Source organism: Medicago truncatula, chromosome 3 (assembly GCF_003473485.1).
Source record: "Medicago truncatula cultivar Jemalong A17 chromosome 3, MtrunA17r5.0-ANR, whole genome shotgun sequence".
NCBI lineage: Eukaryota > Viridiplantae > Streptophyta > Magnoliopsida > Fabales > Fabaceae > Medicago > Medicago truncatula.
In genome coordinates, this window is record NC_053044.1 from 5,966,472 (window position 1) to 5,973,705 (window position 7,234).

General features: G+C 29.0%; 1 pseudogene; it reads left to right on the forward strand.

Moving 5' to 3' along the window:
• The first annotated feature begins 5,480 nt into the window (after nt 1–5,480).
• Nucleotides 5,481–6,398, forward strand: LOC11419347 (adenylate isopentenyltransferase 5, chloroplastic-like; annotated as a pseudogene).
• The last annotated feature ends 836 nt before the right edge of the window (nt 6,399–7,234 follow it).

A 7,234-nucleotide genomic window follows, 5' to 3' on the forward strand; every position in this document is an offset into this window, starting at 1 on the left:
GTTCATAAGGAATACCTCTGCATTAAAATTGAATTGGAGATTAAATGAGCAATACTTTTTTTGACAAAAATTGAGCAAGACTTGTAAATACGAGTAATTAGTTTAATCGGTTGAGTTATAATTTAACTAAATGACTAATAAATCGGTGCAAAAATAAATACAAAAATAAATTGTATAGAACAAAGGTTTCTTTGGCAAGGCCAATAAATTAGCTTATAATTTATAGTTTGTTTGCAAAAGAAAAAAAGACTCATTTGATAATTGTCTTTTCATTAGGAGTTTATAGCTTTTAAATAGCGTTCAACTTATAGCTTATCATTTTTTGTTCCACTTTAATTCAAACTCACGTTTACCTGTTATATAAATCAAAACGAAGCTATTATGTTTCAATGCTTCTGCTCAATTTCCAGTACCCATGTTTTCAATGCTTACCATTTATAATTTTTTTTATTACAACCATTATAAATTGTTTGCATATAGACGATTTTGTTTTTTTTTGGTTCTTGTAACATTTTTGTGTTTAAAATAAAACTTTATACTTTAATTTTTTTTTTCCGAAAGGTTATACTTTAGTTTTTTGTTAAGTATAAAAACTGGAATGAATTAAATTTATAATAAAACTTTAGCAAAAATATAATAACTTCATAATATATAAAATATTACAAAACTTTTAAAATAAGAACAAGAATTTATTTTGAAGAAGTTAAAATGAAATTATATTAACAAATGGCCAAAAACTTCCTAGCACAAGGCGTGTTAGAAAGAGAAAGCTAAGTCAAAAGGTTACCAAGTCTAAGCAACGTATCTATCAATAAGAGAAAGAAAAAAAAAAAACAATAACATGCTATGATATTGCTCCCAAGCATAAAATTGGGTTACACCAAGTTGAATGATAATCGAAAGAAAAAGAAACATATTTCGCTCTCAACCACCAAAACGTCTGCAACTTAATTTTGTCAAATGGCTGATGCAAAGAGTGCTGATTGTGCTTGAAAATTCGTCCATTTCTTTCATTTCATATAACCCGTATGCAAGATAACCATAAACGATACATAATTAACCGATGATGTTTTGAAAAACCTCTTAAATGACAAAATTGATGTCAATGGTATGTTATGAGAGCTAGATTCACTTTCACACACCTCGAAATAGATTCAAAATTAAAATTGTAGTGCAAGAACAAATAATTAATATTCTTATTTGATCCACAACCATCCGCACATAGTTGTTGTTGATTCCGAAGTAAGCCTTGTCACAAGTGATATCAGTAGTAGGTGTTCGAACAAAATGGAATTTGTACAATGCCTTTAAAGTTTTGATAATAACAAAGTATTGAAGAACAATTAGATATGTTAATATATGTTCTGAACATATATTAAGTGTGCAGGACAATAGATTAAAATTTATCAAGTTCTGAACATATATAAGATCTTCTGAAACACAATAGAAGCTAAAGATATTATAGAAGATATGAATAAAGGTCAACCAGAGGTCATCAATGTGATCAGAAGTGAAGAATCCATACAGAATCTACTAAAGATCAGACTCTGGATCATCAAACTCTGAGTCACCTTGACTGTAAGTCATCCAGATTCTGTGTTACCCTTACTCTGAAGGTTACCAGATTCTGTATATTTTTGAAGACTCTGATGGACACGTCAGACTTTATCTTCTTCTGAATATATCTTATCAGACTCAAATAGTACAGTTTGTCTTCTTATGAATCACATGCTAAGTCAAATTCAAGGACAAAGGAATGAAATAGATAATCCTATTTGCAGAAATGATTTTCAAATGTCATTTCAAACGACATTAATTATATCCAACAATATTCCAACGTCTTGGTTTGAAATCTTCTCAAGGACTCTTAATGTGTTGAACCTCTCTAGTGTCACTCAATTCCTTCACTATATTAATAAGCTGAAGATTTGAAGAACACAACAAGACTCTACAGTTTATACAAAGAGCCTTACTCTATATAATTCAAAAGCGCATAAATACTTAAGCATTTTGTTACTGAGCTGGTGGCGAGTTCCCTAGACCAGCACCCATGTTTTTTGTCGTTTTGGGTACTTGGGGTTGATCCGGACCATTCCAAACCGATTCTTTAGATGTAATTAAAAATGTGATTAAGTTTTCTAAACCTTTGCAAACATCAATTGAATTAATTCGAACATTGATTTGTTATGATATAAACAAATGAAGTTGCTCATGTTCTTGCTAAAGTGACAAATCACTAGTTAGTATCTAACTTTTCTTTTTTTTTTGGAAGTTTCTAACTTTTTTTTTATCTTATTTTAAGTTTCTAAATTCTTGTTTTTTTCGGGGAAATTCCTTTTAATATACCACATTGTAGTGAATATATTTTGATTAATAAAATGCTTTTTTTTTTTTTGACAAAAATTAATGAAATGTTATAAACATATTTATTTTAACAAAAAATAGAAATTTAAATATATGTATACTACATATTTTACATTCTAAAAATATAAATATTTAATAATTAATTACTTATACCAAAGAACCGATTGTTTAAGGAGAAATTGATTTTGATTCTTGTGCGAAACATTTTTTTTTTGGAATTCACTTATCTTTCGTCCAAACTATGTTTGAATACCAAGCCCATTTCCTTTTAAATAGTAATTATAAATAAAGGCAAATTCTATGGTACACTCAAATATTTGAGTGTACCGATACACCAAATTGTTAAATTATTAATTAAATGAGTTGTTTATTTGAAGAAATCTATCATTTACAATTATAAAAATTAAATCTTATTTACCAAAAATATCGACGAAATAAAATTTAATTTTTTTGAATTTTTATTATTCATAATGAAGATTATTGATTATTTTTTATGAGTAATGTTAAAAATTTAATATGATTCTTATAAACAATGAAATTATGTTTTTCTTCTTATGAAATGATGTTTTCTGAAGGATAACCTTGACAAATAGCTCTTTACTTCCTAAAATAATCATAAATTTATCAATTTATGAAGCAAGGAGTACCGGTACACCCCAATTGGTGAGGTGTATCGTATAAGTTCCCAATTATAAAACACCAACCCTATTTATTTTACAAACCACGTTTGTAAATGACCCACCCAACGAAACCCTTGTTTTTCTCGATTTGCTATAAATACTATGGATGTTTAAAATCGAACTAACCCAATAAAAAAACGGTAAACTGAACCGATTCAAACCGAAACTGCAAAAAGCACATTTGATTCGGATGTAATCAAATCATTTTCTTACTCAACCGCATGGTTTAGTTTGGTTTGTGATTTTCATTTTACCAACCAAACCATACCAAACCAAACTGCAACATAAGAAAAATGTTAATTAAACATATCTCACCTAAACCGATACTTATAGAACCTCAACGGAATTTTTTATGAAATGATATATTTTTTTCTCTTGTTAGATTTTTTTCTTTGGTTTTTATTTAATTAACGTATTTACGTGCTACTTGAAATTTTAGAGAATGATAAAATCTTAGTCTTTTGCATTTCTTACAAAATAGGATTACATTTTGTCCATGTTATTAACTTGGTATATATTGTTGGAACATTGTAAAATGAAATGAAATTGTAATATTTGATGAAATTTAAAACATTGTTGAAAATATGGTGTGTTTCTACTTTTAACTTGATTTTAATGTTGGAAACAAAAAATTGTATTCTCTCGAAAAAACCGCACCGACCGATCCAACCCAAACCGCCTTGGTTAGGTTTGGTTGGTTCGGATTTTATTTTTTAAGGCCAACCGAACCAATCCAAATTGTATGCTTTTTTATGTTGCGGAAAATCTAACACAGTTCAACCCCCCACCTTCAAAGGTGTTGTACACTGGCTGCTCATTTCCTTTAATCTCTTTATTTTATTTTATTTTGCATTTTAAGCATTTATCAATATTTTTCATTTAAATTTAAGATTGATTGTTATTTAATAAACTATCACATTTATTTTAATAATTAATGTAAAAAAAATAAAAATATAAAAAACAGTTGTTTGAGATAGTTTGAACCGTCCCAAATGCTTATAAGATCCCTTCAAACAAAAACAAAAATCACACTTCGTTACAGTTAAAAACAGTCGCAATATCTTTTATGATAGTTGTAACGATGGTTACTTGAACTGTCATAAAATGATTTTGCAACACGTAAATCCTCGAAAGTTACCCAACCGTCGTAAATGTCCAATTGTGACCGTTAGAATTGTCGCAAAACATCTTTTTACCCGATAACAACACATATATTGTTGTAGTGAAACTATATAGCCTTTTTTTTTTTATTTCAATTGAATTTTTTTGAAAAAGCCTTCGATTATTAAAAATAAAAATGGAAAAAGGATTACATTAACATAATTTTAAAAGCATTGTCACTTTTTTGGGGGAAAAATTCCAGGATTTACCCCCCGCATTCAAATTCAAGGGACCTGTGCTGCATATACATATATTATATAGGTCAAGTCAAAACTTGTTTTCCTTAAATAATTTAACATAATGATATTTCCATTTTTCATAATTTTTTTTTTTTTTTTTAGGTCAAGTAGCTTAGTGGCTAGAGCTCACACAATTTAATTGTGAAGAAGTGAGGTGTCCGAGGTTCGAACCCCGGCCCCTGCATATAATATGCAATATCCCTGAGCTAAGCTCATAGGGATAATTTATTTAATATATTAAATTATGAAATATATGTATTTGATTGACAACAAAATTTTCGGCTACAATTGGTCTTCCTTAATTTTCCTTCAAAAATAAAAATAAAAATTGGTCTTCCTTAATTAAAAACGATTTTGTTTTTTACTCATATATAAAATTACATTTTTTACTCATAAAAAGAGGATTTTTTTTATGTATTCTACATTTGGTAAATAAAATTCAAACATCCTCAAAAAAGATAACATGCATTGCCAAATAGACAACATTTTATTTCTTTTGTATGACCATTGACTGAATTTAACACAATTATTTTTTAAAGGAATGATATCAAATCATATATATAAAGCTGGTATACATAATTAAATATAAGGTTATAATCACATTTATAGCAGGAAAATAATGTTTTTTTTTAAAAGGAGCAAGTAAATAATGTTATTTCTTCTTGACCAAAAATGATATTATTTTTTAATCTTTTTGACTGCAATATCAATTAATATTTAATTGTTATTATATAACAATTATTTTCTTAAACTTTTTACTATCTTATAATTTTTAATTAAATAATAGTTATTCCTCAAGAGCATTATATAGAATAGTTGAGTTCACTTCACTCATCACAGCAACAAAAAATACAGAGAGCAAGTTTTCTCACATATTATATATCAAACATCTTCTTGGTATAACTCACTCCCTTACTAAGTAGATTCATAGAAATAGTGCATTTTGATTCAATAGTTTAAGTTTATTTTAAATTTACAGATTTTAATTACGTTTTATGGGTTGTTTTTCCTTCAGATTTTACATCAAAAAAATCTCATGGCTTTGACTTCTTCAACCTCAACCTCAACTGAAAAGAAGAAGGTTTTGTTTATATTGGGTGCAACATGAACTGGGAAGACTAAACTTTCCATCAACTTAGGAACTCAATTCCCATCTGAGATCATCAATTCTGACAAAATTCAAGTATATAATGGCCTTGACATTGTCACCAATAAGGTGCAGGAATCTGAACGTTGTTCAATTCCACATCATATATTAGGCATCATCGATGATCCTGAATATGATTTCACTATGGATGACTTTTGCAAGCACGTGCTTGAAGCTTTAGATCTCATAACTCAAAATGGACACCTACCTATTATTGTAGGAGGGTCAAATTCTTACCTTAAAAAACTACTCGAGGACCCAACTAATGCATTTCATTCAAAATACGATTGCTGTTTTATTTGGCTCGATGTGTCTTTACCTATTTTGTTTCCATATTTGGACAAAAGAGTTGATGAAATGGTTGCGGCAGGGATGGTAGATGAGATAAGAGACTTTTTTGTACTTGGAGCAGATAACACAAAAGGAATAAGAAGGGCAATTGGGGTTCCTGAGCTCGACTCTTATTTTGAAATGGAAATGAAAAAAGGTATAGATGATGCTGAAAAGGAAAAGATATTAAAGGAATCGATTAGAAAAACCAAACAAAACACCTTCATATTGGCTGAAAATCAATTGTCGAAGATCCAAAATATGGCTGATACCCTTGGATCGATGATAATCAAAATTGATTCTACAGAAGTCTTTAAAGCCATTTTAAGGGGTGAAGATTATCAAAAATTGCATCATGAGATTGTGATTAAGCCAAGCATGAAAATAGTGAAGAGATTTCTAGAGGGGACAAGCTATGGATTCAGAAATGCAAAATATTCAAATGAAAATGGGAAACACACACTGAATGGTGTTTGAAACATTTGAACAAAAATTACATTTTTATTCTTGATTATTTTCATTTGGGTATAAGAAATGCATGATCTTTTTGTCTTATTTTTCTCTCGGAATAAATTTTAGGTGGGTGGGTTTTTCGGATTTCATCATCTTATTGTAATAAGTAATGCATAAAATTAACCAAAAAAATTATGCAAAATTAGTTCATTGCTTTTTGACACAAATTTAAGAGTTGTTGACAAGAATCAAATTATACGACGTATGTAAATTTTTGTCTTGTAATTAATTGTAGTTTTATGAATAATAATAATATTATAAAATTGAACTAGCGTCAATTATTCCAAACAGTAAGACTTAAAAGCTTAATACCCTTCCAAGTGAGAAACTTCACCAACTAGAACAAGAGCTGGAGGTGAATTTCAGATACTGGTTCTGATAATTCTTGGTTTTCTACACGTGAGATGGAGGTTAAGGTGTGAAGGAAATTAAACAATTTCTAATTGTTTAATATCTTATCTGGTCCATTATCATTAAGACATTAAACTTGCCTAGATTTATTTCTGATTTTTGAGCAAGTTAAGTGTGAATTCTTATATTTTTTTTTTTTCACTTTGTAGTTTTTGAATAATAATACTATAAAATTGAACTAGCGTCAATTAATTCAAACACAAGACATAAAAGCTGAATATGTTACTCACGCTGCACTGCCACTTCAAGCTACGCCTGTTGAGCAAGATGATGCTTGACGAGAAGATAAAGACTTTTATTGCGGGCTTTATCTCGTAAAGCCAAAGATGTCCGGGGTAGGGGACATAATCAATAGAACCTAGCTGGGGTATAGTGAGGGTCATTTATAA